General features: G+C 39.1%; 1 long non-coding RNA gene across 1 annotated transcript; it reads left to right on the top strand.

The window, feature by feature from the left end:
- The first annotated feature begins 4,020 nt into the window (after positions 1-4,020).
- On the top strand, positions 4,021-25,994 carry LOC126084063 (uncharacterized). Its single transcript, XR_007518922.1, has 3 exons — positions 4,021-4,157; positions 5,859-5,955; positions 18,109-25,994. It is a non-coding gene; the product is annotated as an uncharacterized LOC126084063 (long non-coding RNA).

Here is a 25,994-nt window from a genome sequence, read left to right as displayed (position 1 = left end):
ACTAGAGTACTGAGAACAGAACAACCAGAATCCTATTAAAGAGAACATTGGCACATTGTGAAAAATATAACTCATGTTGCTGAACAGTTTTTGTAGAAATTGTCAAATGGGAACCCGATTTGCTGTGCAAACCTTCACCAAAAACACAATATTATTTAAATAAATAAAAAAATTAATTTGCATTCATCTAAAAAATTGATAAATACAGGGTGCTTATTTTTTATTATTTTTTTTATATATTATTATATACACAGAGCCCTGGTGGCACAGTGGTTAAGAGCTTGGCTGCTAACCAAAAGATTGGCAGTTCAAATCCACCAGCCACTCCTTGGAAACCCTATGGGGGCAGTTCTACTCTGTCCTATAGAGTCGCTATGAGTTGGAACTGACACCAGGGCAATGGTTTTTTTCTATTTGTTTGTTTGTTTTGTCTTGTTATACACACAAAAGTATTACTGGAAGATCATAATTGATAGCCTTATCATTTTACACTTTTTTAGGTCTTATAGCGTAAGTATGCTAATGTTATTGCTGTTGTGTGCCGTCGATTTAATTCTGGCTCATGATGACCCTGTAGGACAGTGTAATCTTGCCCCATAGGATTTCCAAGGCTGCAATCTTTACAGAAGCACACTGCCACATCTTTCTCCCATGGAGAGGCTGGTGGGTTTGAACCACTGACTTTTCAGTTAGCAGCCCAGTGCTTAACCACTGTGCTGCCAGGGCTCCTTTATTATGCTATAATCTAAATGTATATATTTTTAGATGTGTATTTTTAGTATAAACATATAATAAAAATTTAATATGTATGACTTTTTTCATGGGGGGGGAACAATGAGATAGTCCTAGTAGAATGGCTAACATTTATACGGCATTTACTATATGCCAAGGATTGTTGTATGTGCTTGACATAAGTCAACTCATTTAATCTTCACAATAATCATAGGAAGTAAATACAGTTATTATCTTCATTTTGCAGGGAAGGGGGCTAAGGCACAGAGAGATTAAATGACGTTTTTTCAAGATCAAGGTCACATAGCCAGTTAGTCTGGATTTGAACCCAGGAATTCTGATTTTAGAACCCATGCTCTTAATCTTTTCATTCTTCAACAATCTAGACTTCTAACAGGGACAAATGTCAAGTTCTGTATTTAGGCTAAAAAGAGAGCAAGCAAGAGATATCTGTGTATTTTAACATACCACAAGTTTGAAAACCACCAGCTTTTAAGAAGGATGTTGACAAAAATGATGTATTCCCAAGAAGCGGAATGATGTGGGGTTCCAGTGAAAGTTCTTATTTAGGTAGTTGTAGAAACAGGGGCTTTAATCTAGAGAAAAGTAAACAAAGACATGGTGGCTATCCTTAGATAGCTGAGGACTTCATCTTCAAAGACTCCTTTTTCTAGAGGACAGTAGTATAATGCAGAACTTAAGGACATGAAAAACAGACTGGATGGGTTCAAATCCTGGTTTTGCCACTTAACCAACCACACGCACTTGGGGCAATTCACATAACCTTTTTGTGCCGTTTTTCTCAACTGTAAAATGAGGATTTTGATGATGATAATAACAATACCAATCTCATGCATTGTTGTGAGGATTATATGAGTGCCCAACACATGCTAAACATGATGTAAGATAGATGTTTCAATGAATAGAAGTTATAGGCTGGCAGATTTCCTTATTCTAAGGAAGAATTTTTAAATAATTATTCAAATGAGATACAGGATATCCCCAAAACTAGTGTATTTCCAGACCCTTGGTTGCAAGATGTGCTTTAAGTAAACTGTTAAATGACCATTTTTGTCAGGCATCTCACAGAATTCATAAATTACAACAGGGGTTTACCTAGATGACCTGAAGTCCCTGTCTGCCTTAAAAGCCTGTTAATTTATAATATAATTTCTTTGAATAGCAGATTCTCCTGGTAGATGTAGCGGTATTTTGTAAAAATGAGAATTTAGACACAATTTTTTTTTTCCAGGAACATACACACGTATACTTATATAATTTTTAAACGTGAGGGGGGTGGTTGTTAAGGAAGGAGAAATAAATGAGAAGCAATCTGTGTTACCCCAGTTGACAGTGTTTTATGTTTTTGGTTTTTCTTTAGTTGCCTGTGCCCCAGGAAGAAAAACACCTGTTTTCAGCAGAGATATGCAAAATATTTTACAACCAGTACTGCACTGACCAATCAGAATGCAGGGCTGAAACAGGGTCTTGGTGGCCCTCCCCTATGCCAGGCAGTAAACCCCTTCAGTTGCTGGATGGAGGCTAAGCATGAGTGAAAGAGTAAGGCAGGAGAGGGGCAAGGGCTACTTTTTGAGAGAGGTTTGGGGCAATGGCTGCTCTTGAGCAAGTGTGAAGTACTTTAATATTTTAAGAATCAAGCTAAGTATCAATCCATTCTGCACATATTATGTATTGAAGAGCCTATTCTTTCCCCACTGAATTATCGTCCCATTTTGTCTAAAATTAATTGACCTTGAATGTAAGAGTTTTTTTTTTCTTGGACTCTAATTCTGTTCTATTGATCTTTGTGTCTATTCTTATAACAAGACTACACTGTCTTGATTACTATAGCTTTATAGTAAGCTTTAAAATCGGGTAGTGTAATCCTTCCAACTTTGTTCTTTTTCAAAATGGTTTTGTCTATTCTAAGTCCTTTGTATTTCTACATATACTTAAGGATCATCTTGTCAATGTCTACAAAAAAAAAAAGTGCTGGGATTTTGGTAGGGATTGCATTCAATCTATAGATCAATTTGGGGAGAATTGCCATCTCAACAATATTTAGTCTTCCAACTAAGAGTTCTGGTGGCACGGTGGTTGAGAGCTTGACTGCTAACCAAAGGTCCCACCCGAGACTCCTCTGCGAATAAAGGCAGTTTTATTTCATCCTACCTGGATGCCTCTTGTTTGTAGTTTTAGCTTTTTGCACTGGATAAGCACTCTCTGGTATAAGGTTGAGTAGAAGTGGGAGCCAGTGTTCTTGCCTTGTTCCTGATTTTAAAGGGAAAGTATCCTGTCTTTCACCCTTAAGTGTGATGTGAAGTGTAGGTTTTTCATAGGTGTCCTTTAGCATAGAAACCAAACCAAACCCGTTGCTGTGGAGTGGATTACTGACTCACAGCGACCCTATTGGACAGAGTAGAAGTGCCCGCATAGGGTTTCCAAAGAGTGCCTGGTGGATTGGAACTGCAAACTTTTTGGTTTGAAGCCGTAGCTCTTAACCACTGCGCCACCTTCTGTAAAGTTACAGATTCCTTGGCTTCATCAGAAGACTTACGGAATCGGATGTCGGGGAGGTGCAGCCTAGGAATCTGTTATTTCTAAGAAGTGGTCCAGATGACTACCTGAGGGTGTTTGGGAAGCATTATGGACCTACACCGCTCCTTTGGGGTCTCTTGTTCCAACCTGGAAGGCGAGCCACTCCAGTTACCTTAACTCTCTGCCTCTCCTGGAAGGTCCTTGGAAACCTACAGTTGGGGGATAAATTACAACAAAACAGCCTGTTATAACAGCTTGGCACCCTGCAGAAGGGCCCTCAAAGAAAAGTGACTAGAATTGGAAACAAGAGTCCGACGTTTGGGTCCTTTAAGAGTCGAGGTAGGTGATATGAAGCCAGATAACAAGTTGGAGCCATTAAATCCTTTGCCTAAGTGTTTACACCCAGCCTTAAAGGCTCCCGGCCCTGAAAACGGAATTATTAATACTGTAGTTTAATCTGAGGGTGGCTTTAAAAAGTCATGTGACCTGGCTAAACTATTTGACCACAATATGACACTGCTTCTACGCGGATGTAATTTTACATGCCCAATAAATTACTTACAAAAGCACTTTTCTCTATTACCTCAACCCTACTGGGTTAGGCCCAACCAGGCAGAAAAGGGGATAGAAATAGTGGGGCTAGCTCTATTGATTGACGTACATTCCAACCAATTTACGACGGAAGGAGAGTGCGCGCGAGCAGGGCACTGTCCAATCGGGACGCAGCGGCAGCGGAAGGGGCGGGGTTTGTGGAAACTGCCGGCGGCAGGGCTGGCGGACTTGAGAAGGAGCGAAGATGGCGGAGTGAGGGGCGTCCGGGGAGCCGGCCTTCGGGCCCGGGAGCGGGCCGGCCCCGGGCGGTCGAGTGCGTCTGGTGGACTCGGGGGGTAAGCTGAGAAGGCATGCGAGGGGGATGAACAGGCGGTGTTGCGGCCCAGCTGGTCCGGGGAACCGGAGCGCGCGGAGCCTTCTCCAGCCGGGCGGGCATTTCCATGCTCGGGTACCCCGGGGCGGCCCACACCGCCTCCCGAGGGGTGTCGCGCACCCCACTCCCTCTTCGGCCTCCACTGCCTTTATCTAGGGCCTTGCTTTTTGCTGGTTTTGTGCTTTCGGCTTATTCTCCGGTGGTTGGATCCACGCGGGTGTGTATCTGGCAGTCGTTGCGTCGCCTATCGACTTTTTTTTTTCTTTTTAAGAATATCTCTGTTTTATTGATTTATGTATGGCCTTCGCTTTACGGTTTCATACCTGCTCGATTGCCAGAGCCTCTGATCTCAATCGAGGCCTGTCGCGGCCCTGAGTATTTTGTGCCCCTGGCTCGTTGACCTTGAGATTTAGTGTAAGGATCCCCACGGATCCCCACCCCCTGGGATTTTAATTTGAGAATGTGTATCCTGGGATTCTCTTCGACCTCTACTATATTTTTTCGTTCATATTATCCCTTGCCAAGCTTTTCTGATCCGAGAAAGCAGTTTTGTCCTTGTTTGTCCTAATAATTGCCTAATGGCGCACTAATCTCGACTGACGTTATGTCTCTAGAATTTGCGGCTGTTGGTGTCTGATCTAGAGCTAAAGGAGTCGGTGTACAGTTTTTTTTTTTTAATAAAGGGAATGAGAAACGTTTTTTGAAAATATTGTTATTACATAATTTAACTGTGTAATGTGGTGGGGTTGCACAGTGTCATAATGCTGTCAGGTATTTGTATTCGGTTCTTGTTGAGCTTTTTTTTTTTTTAGTTTTTTTTCTTGTAAAAACATACACAGCAAAGGATTCATCGTTTCAACACGTTCTGCGTTCAGTGACATTGTTTACATACTTCAAGTTGTTTGACCTGTTCTTGCCATCCTTTTCCACCACCATTAACATAAAGCTTGTGGAGCTTTTTAATGGATTTTCTCTTTTTGTGATTAGGTCTCTTAGCTAAACTCTGGGAAGAGTTTCTGTTACTAGGTTTCTTAATCCCTGAAGCCTATTTAAAACTGTGGCACTTGAGTTGGGTCCAGTTTGAATCCACATTTCATAATACAAATGCATGTTTCTGGTAGATGAGGTGCTCTGTGCTGGCCCTGGATTTAGCAGAGCTGAAAATATCAGGTGAAGAAGTCCTTCTAAATAAGACCTTTCTGTCGGTTTCGTCAGTTTTTTTCATCTCATCTAGGAAAAGAAAGACACTGGGACAGACGAAAGAAATCGGACATCATTCCTCTCTACCTTACGAACAGAACGGGGTGGTAATCTACACTAAAGCAAAGGTCTTAAGTAAGGGACTATAAACTTTTGGAAATTTTATGCACATTTATACATTTTTGTGGGGAGAAGAGGGCAAAAGTCACAGGGTTCCATACAAACTAGAGAGCCACTGCTCAAGAGTTTTGACATCTTTTAAAATTAATGCCAGTGTGGGTAGAGAGTAACTTCTTTCTGAATAGTTTGGGTGCCAGTGTGGGTAGAGAGTAACTTCTTTCTGAATAGTTGGGGATATTGATGTTTTTTAGAATAACTTGGTTCATTTGAATAATTTTGTACACTAATGTACATAACACCAGTAAGGGCTGTATCCTCACTTTAACTGTATTTTTATTTTCAGGTTCCTCGTCACAAGAAGAACATTTTCCTCAACCTTTAGGTGCTTTATATTTTCTTCATCAGAAAGAGAACAGAATTCTGAACTCAGGACTTGGCAAGTAAGTAATAATGGGCTAAGTGGTCCAGATACTATTTAAGCGATCTGAAAATAGATAGAAGTGAAACAATAAACTGTTAGCCTCAACAGAAGATGAAGAACAAGTGACCATAAATTCTTGATATTTAAGCAAAATCTTTTATTTTTCAACAAAAGCAATGTATTAAGAAAAAGAAAGTAAAAACTTGATTATTTGTCCAAACCACCATTAGATTGAAGGAAATCAACTGATAAAAAAAATAAATTTAGGTAAATTTTAGAATGTATTTATTTAGGTTTCAATTACAGATAAATATTGATATTTTAATCTTTAATTTCTGAAGCTTTCAGTACACCTTTAATACTCCTAGGTATGAGTTTATTTATTCTGTGCCAAGTATTGGTATCTTCTGAATTTCCCACAGAATTAGGTTCTGTTGTTCAAAGAGCAAGAGGTGATAATGTGCTTTCTTAGTTGACAATAACCTTATCCACAAAACTGGATTCATACCTGTTTAGTCATACACGTGATTGTGTTACATGAAAATCATTCAGTGTACAGCTGCTTTAAGGATTAAAAATCTTGCATATATATTTCAGTTTTAGGGAAAAAAAATTGATAGGGCAAAATACCCTTTGGGTAATAGAGTCTATCATAGGCCTTTGGAGGGGAGGCTTTATTGCTTGCTTGGATTTAGAACCTTGATTAAGTCCAGGTAGACAATAATAGAAACTCGACATTGGTATAGCACAATATTAATGGCAATTTGAATATCCATCTATAGTGAACTGGTGCAAATAAATTTAGGTACTTCTGTACTTACAAGGGAAACCCTGGTGGCATAGTGGTTAAGAGCTACGGCTGCTAACTGAAAGGTCGGCAGTTTGAATCCATTAGGCACTCCTTGGAAACCTTGTGGGATAGTTATACCCTGTCGGAATCGACTCGACAGCAACAGGTTTTGTTTTGTTTTATACTTAACAAGGTAGCTTTAGCTCTTCTGATACGGAGTGATCTCTAAGATACATTAAGGGAAAAAGGTGCAGAACAGTGTGTATAGTGTTCTTACATTGGGCGGAGGGAGGTATATTTACTTATAAAGATGTTAGATAGCCATAGAATAACTCCAAAAAGGTAAGAAACACTGCATACCCTATTTTACCTTTTTATTTCATATCATGTACGTGTATTACTCAAATAATTAAAAATTTTCAAAGGAAGGAAGCACTCAATAAATACTTGATAAACGTCTGAGTAGTTAAATTCCTACTTAGGCAGTGATTCTACATTAGTATAAGCTAGCCATATCTGGGACAGAAACTGTCCAGCTAGCCCAGTAGCTTTTTTGAATAAGATACTTAAAAACTAAATTTGAACGACTGTGATAATTTCCATTTCATTTTACATAATGTTTCTGAATTTACTATTTACATAGAAAAGAAAGAAGTGTTAACTCCTATGGCATATCATTTTTCCTGTGTTTAGGAGAAGCAATGTATTATTTATTACCATGTAACAAATTACCCCAAAATTTAGTGGATTAAAACACAGTAAACATTTATTATCTTTCACAGTGTTTGTGGGTTAGGAATTTGGGAACAGCTTAGCTGGAAGCTTCTGGCTTGGGGTCTCTTACGAGGTTTCAGTCAAGATATTGGCTGGGGCACAGTCATCTGATCCACTTCTACGGTGACTCAGTCACATGGCTGACAAGTTGGTGGTGCTTGGTAGGAGGCCTCCATTCCTCCCAATATAAGCCTCCTCCAGGACTGTACGTTTCCTCATGATACGGCACCTGGCTTCTTGAACAAGCAATCCAAGAAAGCAAGGCAGAAACAACAGTCTCCTTTATGACCTTGCCTCACCATTCTTTTGGTCACATAGATCAACCCTGATTCATTGTTGGAGAGGAAGGGGACTAGAAGAGGGTGTGAATACCAGGAGGCAGCAATCACTGGGGTCCTTCTTGGAGGCTGACTACCACACAAAGTCATTTGACTCACTCAGAAACTGGCTAACCTAATGGCTCCATTGAAAATTCCTATTCTCCCTCTGCAGTCTCCCAAGCTAAGATTTTCTAATATAAATGTTCTTTGTAAAAGCAGCATTAGTAAACAAGAGACTTCAGAGTCCCAGAAGTAACTAGTGAGGCATCCGCTTTCTAAGTTAACTTTTTAAGTTTTGTATATCAGTGTATAGTTCTAGTTTCCTCCCCTAACTGTAGAACCAATATCTATTTAAATTTTTAACTCATGTTGGCTAAGGATATTTAAGAGCCCTGATATTCATTAATCTATTCAAGTTTTTTTTAAGTGCTGATTATGCCTTTTCACCGTGTTTCTGGAAACTTTTAAGATCCATCAGCAAACAAAACAGGTTCCTGCCATTGTGGCGCTTACATTTTAGACAAGACAGTAAACGAGAAACATTAATAAGTACCTTGTATAGTATATTAGGTAAAAGGTCCCTAGGTGGCACAAACTGTTTACACCTGACTGCTAACCTAAAGGTCAATGGATCAAGTCCAGCCAACAATACCATGGAAGAAAAGGACCGATGATCTGCTTTCGTTAAGATTGCAGCCAGTCGAGCAGCAAACAGATACATGAGAAAATGCTCCCTGATCAGTAGCCATTACAGAAATGTGAATCACAACCACAGTGAGATAACATCTGACCCCGACACTACTGGTATGAATTAAAAAAACAGAAAATAACAAATGTTGGAGAGGCTACAGAGAGATTGGAACTCTCATGCACTGCTGGTGGGAATGCAAAATGGTACAACCATTTTGGAAAAATGATATGGTGCTTTCTTACATAGAAATAGAACGCCATATGATCCAGCAATTCCACTCCTAGGAACATATCCTAGAGAAATAAGAGCCATCACACAAATATACATACGCACACCTATGTTCATTGCAGCATTAGTCATGAAAGTAAAAAGATGGAAACAACCTAGGTGCCCATCAACAGATGAATGGATAAACTATGGTACATACACACAGCGGAATAGTACGCAATGATAAAGAACAATGATGGATCTGCAAAGCATCTCACAACATGGATGAATATGTAGGGAGTTATGCTGAGTGAAATAAGTCAATCACAAAGGGACGAATATTGTTTATAAAAAGGTTTATGCACAAAAAGAAACGATCTTTGATGGTTACAAGGGAGGGAAGAGGTGGGAGGGGAAAACACTAAATAGACAACAGATAAGTGGTGATAGCTTTGGTGAAGAGTAAGACAGTGCACAATTCTGGAGAAGCCAGCACAACTTGTCCAAGGCAAGGTCATGGAAGCTCCATAGACACAACCAAACTCCTTGAGAAACGAAATTACTGGGCTGGGGCTGTGGGGACTGTGGTCTTGGGGAACATCGAGCTCAGCTGGCGTAACAGTTTATAAAGAAAATGTTCTGCATTCTACTTTGGTGAGTAGCGTCTGGGGTCTTAAAAGCTTGTGAGCAGCCATCTAAGATACCCTTTTGGAACAAGGGAAAAAGAAGAAAATCAAAGACACAAGGGAAAGATCAGTCCAAAGGACTAATGGACCACAACTACCACAGCCTCCACCAGACTGAGTCCAGTACAACTAGATGGTGCCTGGCTACGACCAATGACTGCTCTCACAGGGATCACAATATAGGGTCCGGAGAGAGCTGGATAAAAATGTTGAACAGAATTCCAACTCACAAAAAAAAAAAAAAACAGACTTGCTGGTCTGATAGAGACTTGAGAAACTCTGAGAATATGGCCCCTGGACACCCTCATAGCTCCGTAATGAAGTCACTCCTGAGCTTCACCTTTCAGCTAAAGATTAGACAGGCCTATAAACAGAACGAGACTAAATGGGCACACCAGCCCAGGCGCAAGGAAGAGAAGGCAGGAATAGACTGGAAAGCTGGTAATGGAGAGCTCAAGGTCGAGAAGGGAGAGCGTTGACATATCCTGGGGTTGGCAACTAGTGTCACAAAACAATGTGTATTGTTTAATGGGAAACATGTTTGCTCTGTAAACCTTCATCTAAAGTACAGTAGAAAAGAAATTAAAAAAAAGAAAAGATTGCAATCGAGAAAACACTATGGAGCAGTTCTAGTCTATGACATGGGATCACCATGAGTTGGAATCAACTAAACGGCAGCTGACCGTAGCATAGTTTATTAGATAGTATTACATACCATGGAAAAAAGAAAAAGTATAGCAGAATAAAGGTGAATGGGAGTGTGTCTGTAGGTAGGATATAATCTTAAATATGGGCCCAACGTAAGCCAAACTGAGAAAATGACATTTGAGTAGAGACTTGAAAGTGAGGAAGTTAGCTGTGCATGTATGTGGGCAAAGAGCCTTCTCAACAGTTGGAATGTCCAGCAGAAACAGCATAAGGTAGGAGTGTATCTGACATTCCAGGAAGAATAGGGCATCCAGTGTGGTTGGACCCAATGAAGGGGAGATAGAAATAGGGTTAGAAGAGAGAAAGTGGAAGGATGAAGGTGCAGATCTTATGGAGAATTGTAGATCATTGCCAGAACTTTGGCTTTTACACAGTTCATTCAGGCATCCTCAAATGGGTTTTGCAGTGTGTGATACACATACATACCTGTGTGTTTAGAGTATGTAAAATTGCATAGTCATGTCTGAGATGTGAAAATCAGGCATTTTGAAGAGAATACAAGCTTATGATTTTCAATTATTATTGCCTGATATTAAGATATAGTTTTGGGGAAAAGGTTTATGTAAGATGAAGGTATGCATTTATATTAATGGGTATAGCTGAAGGAATACCAATCCAGACAGTTATATAAAAAGATAAGGGAACCCCCAAGACTATAACCGTTAGATGCCCATCAAACCTCGAACTGAACCCACTCCCAGAGATCACCTTTCAGCCAAACAATAGACAGGCCTGTAAAGTGAACAGTAACACCCGTGAGGAAAATGGTCCTCAGAATAATCAACCATGTAAGACCAAAAGGGCAGCTTTAGCCCAGAAACAAAATTCAGAAGGCAGAAAGGGGCAGGAAAGATAGGTGAATGGAAATGGGGGAACTAAGAGGGGAAGTGGGTAGAGTGCTGTCACATGGAGGGGATTGCAGCTAATGTCATGAAACAAAATGCATATAAATTGTTGAATGGGAAACTAATTTGCTCTGTAAACTTTCACCCAAACCACAATAAAATGTTCAAAAACTAACTAAATAAATAAAACCTCTAAAAAAAAAAAAAAGATAAGAACAGGCAGATGTATCGGGACCAAAGTTTATTAGTGGTTACTGGGGTGGGAGGAAGGGGGACAGGAGGTTATCACTTATGGGACAGAGTTTCGGTTTACAGTAATGGAAAAATTGCATTGATTAAAGAGTAGGGTTGCACAGCTGATTAATGTAATTGTTGTCAATAAGTTTGTACACCTGTAAAAAGTTGGTGAAAGTTGTGTGATCTGTTTCCAATAGCAACAAAAAAGTACCTGCTGAGGTTGCTTATTTATAACCAAATAACCTTATGGAATTTGGTTCCTTGGTTTGGAGGTTTAGGGTTATGGTTTCATTGACATCTTAGTTAATGGCCTAATACAGTTTTTAGTGCTTCTGTTCTACCCAGAGCTTTGAACCAGTTCTGCTTGGTTCAGTCATGGCCGAGGAAGTGTCACTGGAACAGACTCCAGTTTTTAAAGTTGTGGTGAATTGGAAAGAGAGCCAGAATGGGAAAAATTATGGGTCGAAGCCCTGGTAGAAATTTAATCTCCCCCTTAGAGAACAAGGGCAGCGTATGTGTTGCATAACAACCAAATCTCTTTACCCTCGGATTTTGAGCACAGTATGAAGCAGCACTGCCCTCGCTCATAGATGGCAGCCAACTGCACTGCTTTGAATGTGTGTCATTCTCCTACAGCCCTGCCAGTAATCCAGTCTGACACATCAGCCTCCTGAAAGGCTCACTACATCTTTTCTGAGTCCCCTGTTCCAGGGCTTCTACCCATAGTTTTTCCTGTTCCAGGAGCTATGCTGAATCTGCCAAATGGTAAAACTTCCTGTTTTGCTTCATGAGTGAACTGGTTTGAAGCCCTGGTTCTACTCCTTAGTTTGATGCATCGTGCCTAGGGTCTTAAAACCTTGCAGGCAGTCACCCAGGGGACATTGGTCAGTCTCTATTTGACTGGAGAAACAGAGGAAGAAGCGTCATGAACAAGTGGAGGATATGAAATATGCTGGCAATTGCTTCCAGTAACAATTACCTCCTTTGACGTGAGATAAGAATACCTGAATGGTGCCTGGCTACCACTACTGAATGTTTTTTTTGTGTGTGTGTGTATATCTTTTCATGATTTTTTTTGTTTGTTTATTGTGCTTTAAGTGAAAGTTTACAAATCAAGTCAGTCTCATATAAAACCTTGTATATACCTTGCTATATATGCCTTTTTTTTATATATGCCTGGAGCGGCCCTCCCCCTAATGAGACAGCACACTCCTTCTCTCTACCCTGTATTCCCTGTGTCCTTACAGCCATCTTCTGTCACCTCTGCCTTCTCATCTCCCCTCCAGACAGGAGCTGCCCACATAGTCTCATGTGTCTACTTGAGCCAAGAAGTTCACTCTACACCAGTATCATTTTCTGTCCTATAGTCCGGTCCAATCCCTGTCTGAAGAGTTGGCTTTGAGAATGGTGCCAGTCTTGGGCTAACAGAAGGTCTGGAGACCATGACCTCCAGGGTCCTTCTAGTCTCAGTCAGACCATTAAGTCTGGTCTTTTTACTAGGATTTGAGGTCTGCATCCCACTACTGTCCTGTTCCATCAGGAATTCACTGTTGTGTTCCCTGTCAGGGCAGTCATTGGTTGCAGCCGGGCACCATCTAGTTAGTTCTTCTGGTCAGAGGCTGATGTAGTCTCTGATTTATGTGGCCCTTTGTCTGTCACTTGGGCTCATAATTACCTTGCGTCTATGGTGTTCTTCATTATCCTTTGCCCCAGGTGGGTTGAGACCAATTGATGCATCTTAGATGTCTGCTTGCTAACGCCATTACTGAATGTTTTGATGGAAGATACTATACAAGAATCCTGATAAAGGGGGGGAATGTAGAACAGATTTCAGATTCTAATGGACTCCAGACTTTCTGGAGCCATGGAGGCTGGATGAACCCCTGAAACTATTGCCCTAAGATAATCTTAAAACTTTAAACCAAGAATCCGCCCCTAAAAAAGAAGGGAAAAGATGCAAATAAACAGAATAAAAAATGAAAGAAGGGACATTACAACTGACCTGATAGAAATAAAGAGATATATGACAGAGTTGGTGGATGACAGAATATTATGAACAACTGTATGGGAACTAACTGGTAACCTAGATGAAATGAACAAATTCTTAGAAGCACACAACCTACCTAAATGGACGCAAGATGAAAAGCCTCAACAGACTGATAACAAATGAAGAGATGAAATCAGTGATCAAAAACCTCCCAATGAAAAAAAATCTTGGACCCAGTGACCTCACTTGGCAATTCTACTGAATACTTAAAGAATAATTGACAACAGTACTATTTAAACTCTTCCAAAAGATAGAGCAGGAAGGAATGCTCCCTATTTCATTGTATGAAGCAAATATAACCGTGATACCCAAACCAGACAAAGACACCACAAGAAAAGAAAACTACAGGCCAATATCTCTTATAAATACAGATAGATGCACAAATGCTCAACAAAATACTAGTGAACAGAATCCAACAGCATACTAAAAGAGTCCAACACCATGACCAAGTGGGATTTATTCCAGGAATGCAGGGATGGTTCAGCATTAGAAAATCAATCAGTGTAATAACCACTACATGAATAGAACAAAGGAAAAGAACCGTATGATCATCTCTATGGATGAAGAAAAAGCATTTGAAAAAATCCAACACCCTTTCTTGATGAAAACCCTAAAAAAGATTGGACTACAAGGGAAATTCCTCAATATGATTCAGGGTATACACCTATTCCTCATTTATCCACTATCTCATCTAACATTTCACTATCCAAACTGTTTTACACATTAGTGATGGTAGGTCTGACAGTCAAGAACGCCGAGGTATGAAGTGAAAATAAAGCTGGTTGTGATGGTTAAGATTAGGTCAACTTGGCTGGGCTGTGATTCTCAGTGATTTGGCACTTAGGTAATGGTGTAGTCATCCTCCATTTTGTGATCTGATGTGGTCACCCTCCATTTTTGCATAATGACCTTGGAACATAACCATGTCAATAAGTGAGAAGCGGGTACATATGAAAAGCCAATAGATGACATGATACTTAAAGGAGAAAGACTGAGAACTTTCCCCTTGAAATTGGGAACAAGACAAAGGTACCCACTTTCACTGCTTCTATTTAATATTGTATTTGAAGTCCTAGCCAAAGTAATAAGACAAGAAAAATAAAAGATATACAGATTGTAAAAGAAGTAAAATTAACACTATTTGTGGGTGATATAATCCTTTATACAGAAAATCCCAGAGTCCACAAGAAAACTTCTGGGGCTAATAGAGGAATTAAGCAAAGTTGCAGGGTTCAGGGTCAACAAAAATCAGTTGGGCTTCTATATACCAACAATAAGAAATCAGAAAGGGGAATTAGGGAAACAATTCCCATTTACAATGTCATCTAAGAAAATAAAATACTTAGGAATAAATTTAACCAGAGATATGATGGACTTATACAATAAAAACTATAAAACATTGATGAAAGAGATTAAAGAAGATCTAAATAAGTGGAAGAATGATCCATGTTCATGGATTAGAAGACTTCATATTGTTAAGGTGTCAGTACTACCCAAAGCAATCAATAGATTTAATGCAGTCCCTATCAAAATTCCATCAGCCTTCTTTACAGAAGTAGAAGATGCCAGTCCTCAACTCTGTGTGGAATGGCAAGAGGCCCTGAATAACTAAAGCAGTGTTGAAAGAGAAGAACAAAGTACGAGGGCTCACAGTTCTTGATTTTAGAACATACTGTACAGCTACAGAAACTCTGCTGGCACAGTAGTTAAGAGCTATGGCTGCTAACGAAAGGTTTGGCAGTTCAGATCCACTAGGTACTCCTCAGAAACCCTATAGGGCAGTTCTGCTCAGTCCTGTACAGTCGCTATGAGTCGGAATTGACTCAACGGGAACAAGTTTTTTTTTTTTTCTTAAATACAGTAGTCAAAACAGCCTGCTAGTGGTATAATGATAGATACGTAGATGAATGGAGTAGAATTGAGAGTCCAGAGATAAACCCACGCATCTAATGGTCAGCTGATTTTTGACAAGGATGCTGGTCCATTCAATGGGGAAAGAAGACTCTTCAGTTAATGGTGCTTTGAGCATTATGCTTTTTTAAGAACTACCTATATGGGATCAAATTGACAACAGCAACTAAAAGGTTCGATAAGAATCTTAGGTGGCAGTGAATTTATGTTAATTATGGAGGAACAACTCAGAAAAGGAGGGTGAGACTGGTTGCACAGCTTGAAGAATGTAATCAATGTCACTAAATAGTACATGTAGAAACTGTTGAATTGGTGTGTGTTTTGCTGTGTATATTCTCCACAACAAAATAAATGAAAAAAAATGCATATTCTGTGAACCCAGACCCATTGCCATTGAGTCGATTCCAACTCATAGTGACCCTATAGGACAGAGTAGAGCTGCCCATAGGGTTTCCAATGAATAGGTGGTGGATTTGAACTGCCGACCTTTTGGTTAGCAGCTGAGTTCTTAACTGCTGTGCCACCAGGGCTGTTTATCCTCTGAAGTCTCCTTTAAACAGATGTACAACAGAAAGAAAGAACTGCTGTCTGATCCTGCATCATCCTCACAGTCACTGCTATGTTTGAGCCTGTTGTTGCAGTCACTGTGTCAATCCTTTTAGTTGAGGGTCTTCCTCTTTTTTTTTTTTTTTTCTCACCGTCTATTCCAGCCAAGCACGATGTCCTTCTCCGGTACCTGATCCCTCCTGATAACATGTCCAAAGTACATGAGACAAAGTCTTTCCATCCTCACTTCTAGGGAACATTCCAGCTGTACTTCTTCCAAGACAGATTTGTTCCTTCTTTTAGCAGTCCGTGGTATGTTCAATATTCTTCACCAGCACCGTAATTCAAATGCATCAATTCTTCTTTGGTCTCCCTTATTCGTTGTCCATCTCTCTTACGAAAAAATAGTTTAGCCTAATCAGTAAAGAATGTCTGCCTTGAGCATTGTGCTCTTTAATATCTATCTATGTGGAATCAAATTGACAATAGCAACTTGAAAGATGAGATAGGAATCTTAAGGGGCAGTTAATTTATGTTAATGGGGAAGGAACAACTCAGAAAAGAGTGAGAATTGTTGCACAACTCCAAGAGTGTAAGCAGTGTCACTGAATTGTACATGTAGAAACTGTTGAATTGGTGTATGTTCTGCTGTGTTTAGTCTCAACAACAACAAAAAAAATTTTTTAAATCTAGACAGTTGCCTTATTAAAAGGTGCCACGTTTAAAGCTTTCTTTGGTGCATTGATTAGTTTCTACAGGATTCTTTTAGCATGTCTACTTTTGGAAAAACACTGCCTGGATCTTCGCCCTTGAACATGACTGCCAATTTTCTTGCTATTAGAATTTTTTTGTAACATATGTAAGAAAATTTGCCATTTTAACCATTTTTTAAATGTACAATTAAGTGGCATTAATTACGTTTATAATGTTATGCAATCATTACCACCATCTATTTCCAAAACTTTTTCATCAGACAAACAGAAATGCTGATTAAGCAGCCCTTCCTCTTCTGCCCCCATCCCCTGTAATCTCTAATTTACTCTCTGTCTCTATGAATTTGCCTGTTGTACTTATTTCACATAAGCTGTTTTATACAATATCTGGCTTTTTATGGCTAGCTTTTTTCACTTAACAATGTTTTCAAGGTCCACCCATATTGTAGCATGTATTAGAATTTCGTTCCTTTTTATAGTTCAATAATAATCCGTTGTATGTTTTTACCACATTTTGTTTATCCATTTGTCTATTACTGGATGTTGCCATTAGAATTGAATTGCAGACCAGCCCAGTGGCTGGTGGGAGGTTTGCATTTGCTGGTGTCTGCTCACACAGTGAAACAGCCCTGCTGCCCAGGAGGCCTGTCTTTACACCTCTACTTTTTCCTGTTTAACTGCTGCTTTTGCCACAAATGCAAATTTTACAGCTCTCTTCCTCCTGATTTAATTCTGAATTAACTTATATTACCTTCCCCGGGCTTAGAATCTGGAACCCTGTCTTATCTGGAACCAGAAGAGATTATTCAGGTTCTGTTTAGAGTTGAGGTATCTTTTATGTATGTGACAGACTAGGATAGTGGACTAGGTGTACTAGTTAGCCTATTGCTGTTGCCATTTTGTTAGCTCAAATTATTTATTTAAGCTTTTGATACAAATCCATGATTTATTTTTGCTAATATATGCAGTTTAACAATTTGTCTAGCAGCAATGAACTGGGTTTATTAAGTTTTTAATATGCTTGCATTTGGTGATCATGGTACAGTATATATTTTACTTACGGCTAGATTTTACAGAATTTTTATTCACTGTCAATCTTTAGTTGAAGGTAATTCAAAAGTAAGATGTTATATGATTTTGAGTGTTGTATATTCAGGCATCAAGTTTGGAGTACAGTACTGTTTTTAGACATGTTTTATATAGAATGGAAACCCTGGTGGCATAATGGTTAAGAGTTCCCCTGCTAACCAAATGGTTGACAGTTTGAATCCCCCAGGTGCTTCTTGGAAACCCCGTGGGGCAGTTCTTCTCTGTCCTATAGGGTTGCTATGAGCTGGAATCGACTCGATGGCAGTGGGTGGTTTTTATATAGAATCATCTTATGGCTGTATATAAAAAACAATGTGGAGTTCATTACTCCATTTGCATCAGAGTAAAATGGCATATATACCTCGTTGTATATAATACAAGTTTTTATATAATTCTAGCTTTTTATTCATGGTTGAGCATCTTTTTTTTTTTGTGGCTGCTGCTTCTGCCTTTGCAATGACAATATTGTATGTTGTGTTTGAACATTTTTTTAGACAGTGTTCAAACACAAAATATTCTCTGCATGAAATAAAAATATTTTTTAAAGTAAACTCAAACAGAAGTACGCATCCTAATCTTCCTATTTTTAATTTATTTTGTCTCTCCAGGCATTTCTGTGTTGTCTCCTGGAGCAGCTGGCCCTGCTTCTTTTATCCTGCCACTTTCCTTGTTCTTGAAATGTGGATATCTCTTCTCTACAGTTTTCCTCCAGGATTTGGAATGGAAAAGGCCGCTTTTCTTTTTTTTCAACTCTCAGATTCAACACAGAGAAGCCTCTAGGATGCGGTCATCCTGCCAACTTCTCCGAAGAAAGAGTCATCTGACATGGGTCTTCTGCTGCTGTTTGCTTAATTGTAAAGAAATTATTTTGAAAACTGAAGACTTAACGTTTACTTTGAAACACATGATTTGATGGTGGTATTTATGAATTCTTTACCTTTTGTTTTATATAAGAAGACTAAATACATAGGAAGCCTGGATGACTTCAGGGTTTTTTTTTTTTTTTTTTTCATCCAGTTTCAGCCAGTATCATGAAAAGCACAGTTGAGACTGCAGCAGTAAATTCCAAATATATGTTCCAATTTGAAATGAAAGAGATGATAAAAAAATTACATATAAATCCTGGCTTAACTCATGACATATATTTCCTGAGTAAACAAAGGTCCAATTTTGCAGATTAAACCTTGATGTGATAAAGAAGCATAATGACAAGATACCTTGGGGTTAATTTTCATATGTGAATAAACCATCACAGTTTCTGTAGAAATACACATTTTTGCATGTGTAAATCCACATTTTTGAATGAGAAGAGAAGAGCTGTTTTTCTTCTGGAGAAGGAAGTGTTCACTTTTTTCCTCAGAAGTCCTTGAACATTGATCTTTTAAAATTTTTTTCATTAAGGAAGGACCATATTGTGCAGAAGCTAGCCCCCTGAACACATGCTTGGGTTTAATGAAAGAGTGGTAAAAGAGAACAAAACAGTCTCGTGTCCAGTGATGGAAACCTTTTTAATTCCCTAGGAAGTGAGGCTGCTGTGTTACAAGTTACTTCATCCTTTGTGGCATTTTATAATAGCACTTGAGACTTGGTTGGAAGAAGACTGGCATGAGTGGTTTTCCAGTTCAGAAGATGTTGATGGACCCTATAGCATGATCTGCGTTCAACTGTGGACATATTGAGTGGGGGGAAATGAGAAAAGTTTTCATATTCCTTTCCCCTAAGAAAAAGAAGCAAAGATGCCTTATGTAGCTCCATCTGACTATGGCGTTTTACATTCTTTAGCTCCATTTTTTATAAAACCATAAGTAACTTTGTCCCTTCCATCCGAGACGAGTCCTGGGGTGTCTGTTTATTTTTCTAGGTGATTGCTGTAATGTTAGGCTGAAAAGGCTAGGACTCAGGTAACTCTCCAGTTGGAACTTAAGCTTCTCCTGAGAGAATGGGCCTTGAAGCAGTGTTCCCAAATTTGTGGTTGTGTTGGTGTAGATTTAGGAAAAATTCAGGGTCTGAAAAAAAACCTCAAGAAAGAGAATTTCAACAAGAAATATGAATCTTTTCCTTGACTTAAAAATTATACCACATGAACAGACTAGAAGAAAGCTATCCTTCCTTCCAAACCAACAGGACCGTTGTGTGAATTGTTAGGTTCTTACATACGGAGAAGGGAAATTTATTTATGATCCTTCGTGATTAGAGAAAATTTAAAATTTCTTTAGATGAAATTAAGAACAGATAGCCTTAGATTGTTTGTGTTACAGGGAATGTTTGCCCAGAGACATGGGTGCCGTGATGCTAGGAACTTAAACCAGGTTTACCAGAATTTAAGATTGATAGAAATGGCCCAAAATGGGAAATGCTGAACACTGTAATGTTGAGTCAAAAAGAAAGCTTTTTAGTAAAATTACTACCTAATGTAGATAAAATATACTTTGCTTTAATTGAGGGCAATTACTGAGTGGTAAAGCAAAATAGAAATAACTTCGGTTAAAGGTAACTTAAATTTTCCTCCAAGTGATCTCCCAGCCACTTCCTGATGTTTTCCTTTGGTTTTTTGAAAGTGTCACAAGCAGAATGGAACCTACATACATGGGTCCCACTAGTATGTTGAGAATAGATCATGAAGAATTTGTGTCTTCCAGTTAATTGCATATTACCCATCTTCCTCATGTCCTGACAGCTTTTTGGGTAAGATCATTTGGCGGGATAGTGTACCTGTATCAGAGCACCAGTGAAACCAGTCCACTTGTTTGAGCAGGTATCAAACCCTGCTTCTCCAGATTACTTTGTCGGAGCTACGACAGCCACCATTAATGCTCCCTTTCAAATTGTTCTTGCATCTTCCGTGGTTGTCACCAGATGGCACTTCACAAAATGAGTATACTGCAGTTGTATTTGCCCAGTGTTTACCTAATACATCTACGCTTTTTTCCTGGCTTCTTTCAGTCCCCTTCCTGATGGCAGGTAGCCCTGGTGGTGCAGTGGTTAAGCGCTCAGCTGCTAACCAAAAGGTCAGCAGTTCGAATCAATCCACCAACTGCTCCTTGGAAACCTTAGGGGCAGTTCTCTATCGTATAGGGTTAGTGTGAGAATCAACTGGACAGCAATGAGGTTTTGGTATGCTTTGATGTGCAGCTATGCCTACTTCCTTTCTTTTGCTCACCCACATTAGCTGGCAGTTTTGAAAAGTTAAAAACGGGATACGTGCAATAGAAATATATATATATATGTATATTTTAATACTTGTGGACAAGATGTTACAAGTTGTTTAAGAACAACAAAATCACCAATGTCTTCCATTATGAGATGTGTATAGTTTTGTAAGCATTAGTGCTTGGTAGCAAATTGTAGTGCTATGTTAGGGGTTAGTGCATGAGCCTCATAGTTACTATAAACTTCAGGATGAATTATTGATAATAATAACCAATAGTGTAAAAAGAGTGGAAAATCTAGATCTTTTCTTTTTTCGTAAGTATCTGAATTTGTGATATTCTCCCTTGGGGAAAGGAAATTAAGGCCAAAAAGACTCATTTATGAATAGAAATGTGGGGTCACAATCTGAAATGTGTTTGAGGGTATTTAAACTTTCCATGAAGCAGATAGAGACCACTGCCTTTGTGTCCTAATGAAACCTCAAATCAAAAGGTAGACCCGTTTCATCATAGTGCTTTGCTGTCTTAGTTTGAGGTGAGATTGTTCTTACACTGTCTCCATGTTGTATTGTCTTTTAGGTTCATTATTTTCACACTCCTTTTACATCAAGAAATTTTACATTTTGCATGTCTTACTAAGATGCTATATTAACTGCTTCAGTGAGTGCTTTTCCAATCTGCAGACTATTTACATTTCCTATCTGCAGCATGCTATGTGTTATAGAAAAAATGCTTTCTCAGTAGTTGAGAGTGTCCTTGCTTATGAATTTGTCACAAGCTCTTCTTATTTCCAGATTTGCTGAATTGTATGTTGGGATTCTAGACCTGGAGAATTGGAAATGTAGCTAGATGGAATGTACCTAAGTTGCCAGGTAATAAGTGAGCTCTTTTCCTGGTTTATCGTAAGCTTCAGACATCTTTCACTTTTGTCCACTTTACTTGTGGAGATAAAGTACTTGTTTTATTTTGAAAGTATAAAATAGCTTTCTGTGTAAAAGAAATTCTTACCTCTAAAAGCTGCCTTGAGAACTTGGACATGGCATTTTTCCGAGATCATTTTAAAATTTCAGTATTAAGAGATCTTAGGATTTATTGACACAGGATTCTACAGTTAGTATGACAGAAAATACAAAATAATTGTAATATGTATCAAGCAAGCTTGAAGTAGTAGCCCCTTCGGCAGCAGATCTCCAGGGACCAGGTTTAGATTCTTATAGTGTACTTAAGGTAGTTGACCTCTGGGCTCAAGTAGTTCAGTGCCTGGGGGAATCCATTTCTGAAAAGCATTTTGAAAAATGTTTAAGTACCTCAGAAAAGGTAATGAATGCAAAATAGCACATTATATAGGAAAGGATATTTCCTGTTGCAAAAAAAAAAAAAAGAGCCATAAAATGAACTAATAATTTCAAGAGGGAGACTTTTGTAGCAATAATAGTTTTACATGTATAGTAAATTCCATTAGCGAGGTTGTACAGTAGAGTGTTATCACTTGAGTTCGTGGGGCTCTGTGATCAACAGAGTTGCCCAAAAGGAAAAAGATAGGTTCCAGCTAAAGAGCATATAAAATATCTTTTTTTCTTCCTTTTAAAACAGTATGAATGTATATAAATATGTGCTAGTGTGTGTGAGAAATACCCAGTTTGTATAAATTAAAGCCTAACAATCCCGTTTGTTTCCTAAAGCAGTGGGTTAGAGCCATTGAAATGAAACCTTTCTAGTGCTTAACCTGGAAACAAATGTACTAGAGCTCCACTGACGCAGTCATGTGGGTTTTTGCTTACTGTTCCTTTTAGCAATAGGCATTTACTCAAAATGAGGCTTTGTCACCTCATTTTTCTCTGTTGGTTTTTCTGGGTGCATTTTAAAAAAGCAAAGTTTATATTTAGGGTTTAAAAAAAAAAACTTAGCTGTTTTTTTCTTCCTGCTTATGATTAGGGAAGTTTGAATTTAAAATTGAAAAACAACAAGATTGAAGGGAATAGCTAAAGATTGTTGGGAGTTTTTGGCGTTATTTTTTAAACCTTGGCTAACAGCAATGTGCTGAGGCCTGTGGCCTGTGACTGCCGGTTCCTGTAATAAGGAGAACTCAGTAAACTAGACACAGCACACATCAGGCCATAACAGTGGGACAAGGGGCTTAATCCTTTTTACCTCATGTCCATCTTGGCCATTTAGCACCTTGGAGATGGTTAAATCTCTGAAGAGACTGGGTCTATATTCCCTTGTTTTCGGGGGAGGGGGCACTAAAAGGTGGTGTAGATCTAAGAAAATAGTGCCTCGTGAATATTCTTTCATGGCAAAACGAAAGGATAGGGAGGCTATATTAAATTGATTTTAGCTCCTCTTTAAATGTCCTGTGCCATCAGCTGGCCTTAGAGACATTGGAATAACCAAGCAATACTCAGACATTTGCGTGATTATGCGGACACCACAGCGTATTACGGTGGTGTCAACAGTTCAGTTACTTGGAACAATTAAAGATTACTTTTAACAGCCATGTTAATAGTACTAAATGCTAAAATGTACTAAAAGCTTTTGTAATCTCCAAGTATGTGGTTGATTTTCAGAGTTATTGTAGTCTCGTGTTCACTCTTCGTATACCTGTGATATGCAGAATTTGAAGAGACCCTTGGCCTCGAGGAGTTTACACTCTAGTGGTGCTCGCTGGTGCAGGCACATTTCTTCCCGTTCACTCAGAACAGTGCTTGGCTGTCAGTCACACCGCGTGTGGGAGAATCCCTTGGCCAGCAGCTTCCGAAAGCAGAGGGCTATGCTAAATTTCAGGGCACTGACGTTTGAGTTTACACTGCATTAGCTCTGCTGTTAGTAAAACTCCTTTTCCCCAGGGGGCTGCTTATTAATGCGACTCAGAAAAGAAACCTTTCTGCATGTGTTTCCACCACCCCTCTACCACCTATGTTCTTCTGTGGTGTAGCTGTCGATCAAATGGCCAGTTCACTGCTCCACAGACTGTATCTTTCAGTTCTCTTTTCCCAGAGCTTGTATTACATCATTCTCTACCCAAAAGGACCGGGATTTGCATATAAGCCTTCTATACCTGTACAGTGGTCCTAGTTGTAGCCTCGTGGGTGACTTTTGTACCTCTGTTTCGAAGAAACATTGTGATAGATGTGGAGAGCCGTCCCGCATTTCTTAGCAATCACTTTATTAACCCACATTTTCTGTTGAAACTGCATGTATCCTGGTTATTTCCCATAATTACTCTGAATCAAGGGGTTTACTTTGCATGTGTATTAAAACTGGGTCTGGTTGAAAGTGCAAGCAATAGTGGCAGGCCCATAATTCTGATTTTACAGTACTAATGCATGACTGAAAATGTCCAGTGTTATGTGGTTACTAGTAATTTTATATATGCATTTATTAATGAAGCAATAGAAATTTATTGTTATTTTCTAATTAAGGATTATCTTACTTCCATTGAAAATGGGAGATAGAAGATAAACAGGGGCAACCACAAGACATTCAAACTACCAGGAATGGGGTGTAACAGTGCTCTCCCTTAACCTCTTGCCTGGTTCCAATAGTCCCCAAGTATGTTTGAGAACAAAACAAACTAAGCATGTTGAATAAATAAATAGCTTCTACAGCTATAATAATCAGAAAGGTGCAGAGTTTCTGAAAGGGGAGGAAATACTAGAGTGTAGTATATAGAATAGGTATGAAGTTTTTCTGAAAAAGTTTATATGGCCTAAATTTGGGCCTCTTAGAACTAGTGTCTTGGAAGTGACTGGAGTCAGTAAGCACATGTTCAGATGTTCCGGGATTTCTGTGTAACTAGGCGACTAACCTAGACGGTACTGATGTTGGCGGCAATAAAGTGGCACTGCAGCAAAGGAGGAAACCCTGGTGGCGTAGTGGTTAAGTGCTACAGCTGCTGACCCAAGGGTTGGCAGTTCGAATCCACCAGGCACTCCTTGGAAACTCTATGGGACCAGTCCTGTAGGGTCGCTATGAGTCAGTCGACTCGACGGGAATGGGTTTGGTTTTGGTTTTTTTGCGGCAGAGGAGACTTCCACTTTGTGGGAATAGTCCAGAAAGTGGATACATCTATGGTATAGGGTTGCTGAGTTGGAATTGTGGCAATGGGTTTGGTTTTGGTGTAGTTAGTTTACTGCCTTTTGTTTAGAATTATTTTTTTATAGCCAGAGATTGATCCTTGATGGTTTGGTCAGACTGCACAATTTTTGTGCCTAAAGCTTTTGTTCCCAGGTAAGCAGAAGTTTTATTTTTAAAAACAAAGAAAAACCTTGCCATTTATTTTCTTATGTGAAGAAAATAAATCTCTGATTCATTGTGGTAGTTCAGAAATTTTCTTGAGAAGAAATAACCCCTATAAGGACAAGTCATCATGACAATGTGGACGTGAAATCCATCATATCTGCAAGATCCCTAAACAGAATTCCCGATTAGCCTTATTAGCCCTTTCATGTCTCATGGTCTGTAACTGAAAAAACTTTTTTCCAAAATTTGAACTTATTTTTCTTGCTGTGGGGTTTTGTTCCAGAAATCTTTGGGTATGTTTAACTGGGATGGTAACTCCCAGTGGTTCAGAATTGAATCAGACTTATTTCAGTTTGGTCTCCACCCACATACAGGAGGTGAGATGTCATGTACCATATGTAATTCTGCTTGCCACTTACTGATGTCAAACCGCCAATGAAACCAATAAAGATTAAGGTCAGGGTTTTTCTCAACTCCCTGTTCCATTATTCCACTCAGGCAGATGAAATCCTTAAAGCTGGAAAGCCAAACATCGGCTTTTTCAGGGAACCATGTTCCTGAACCTTTAAAGTCACATTAGATAACTAAGGCTACTGATCATTTTCAAAAGGTCTCTCCTCCCTTGGTGGCGATGGCATACCATCGATTAAATTATTTTTCCCTCCAGGGTTAAAAAAGGGATTCTGGCCATACTTTATAATCAATCCTTAAAGAAGCAACAGTAGTAGTCTGGGCACTAACTTAAGACCATCCATCTCTGGTAATTAAAAAAGACTCCTTTAGGGTGACCTTCACATACAGCATATTTTATTTACTGTGTTTTAAGTACAGGAACTGATCACTGTTTCTTTGCTGTTCTGCATCTTCTCCATTGTACCATTGATACATGTATAATATTAAAAGAACTTCATTGAATATGTTTGAAGTATTACAAAAGGCAGCTTGCATTTTAATCTATGCATCTTTGGGAATTTTAGAGAAGACACTTTATTTGATGCGAAAAGCAACTGTTAATACAAGTTGGAAACTCTGCACCTCTGTATAATATTTTTTTCTTTTTTTAGCAATAAAGCAGCATGGGCTGAGAATGCACTAAAATTTCA

Source organism: Elephas maximus, chromosome 10 (assembly GCF_024166365.1).
Source record: "Elephas maximus indicus isolate mEleMax1 chromosome 10, mEleMax1 primary haplotype, whole genome shotgun sequence".
In the NCBI taxonomy this organism is placed as follows: Eukaryota; Metazoa; Chordata; class Mammalia; order Proboscidea; family Elephantidae; genus Elephas; species Elephas maximus.
This window is presented reverse-complemented; position numbering and strand designations above follow the sequence as displayed.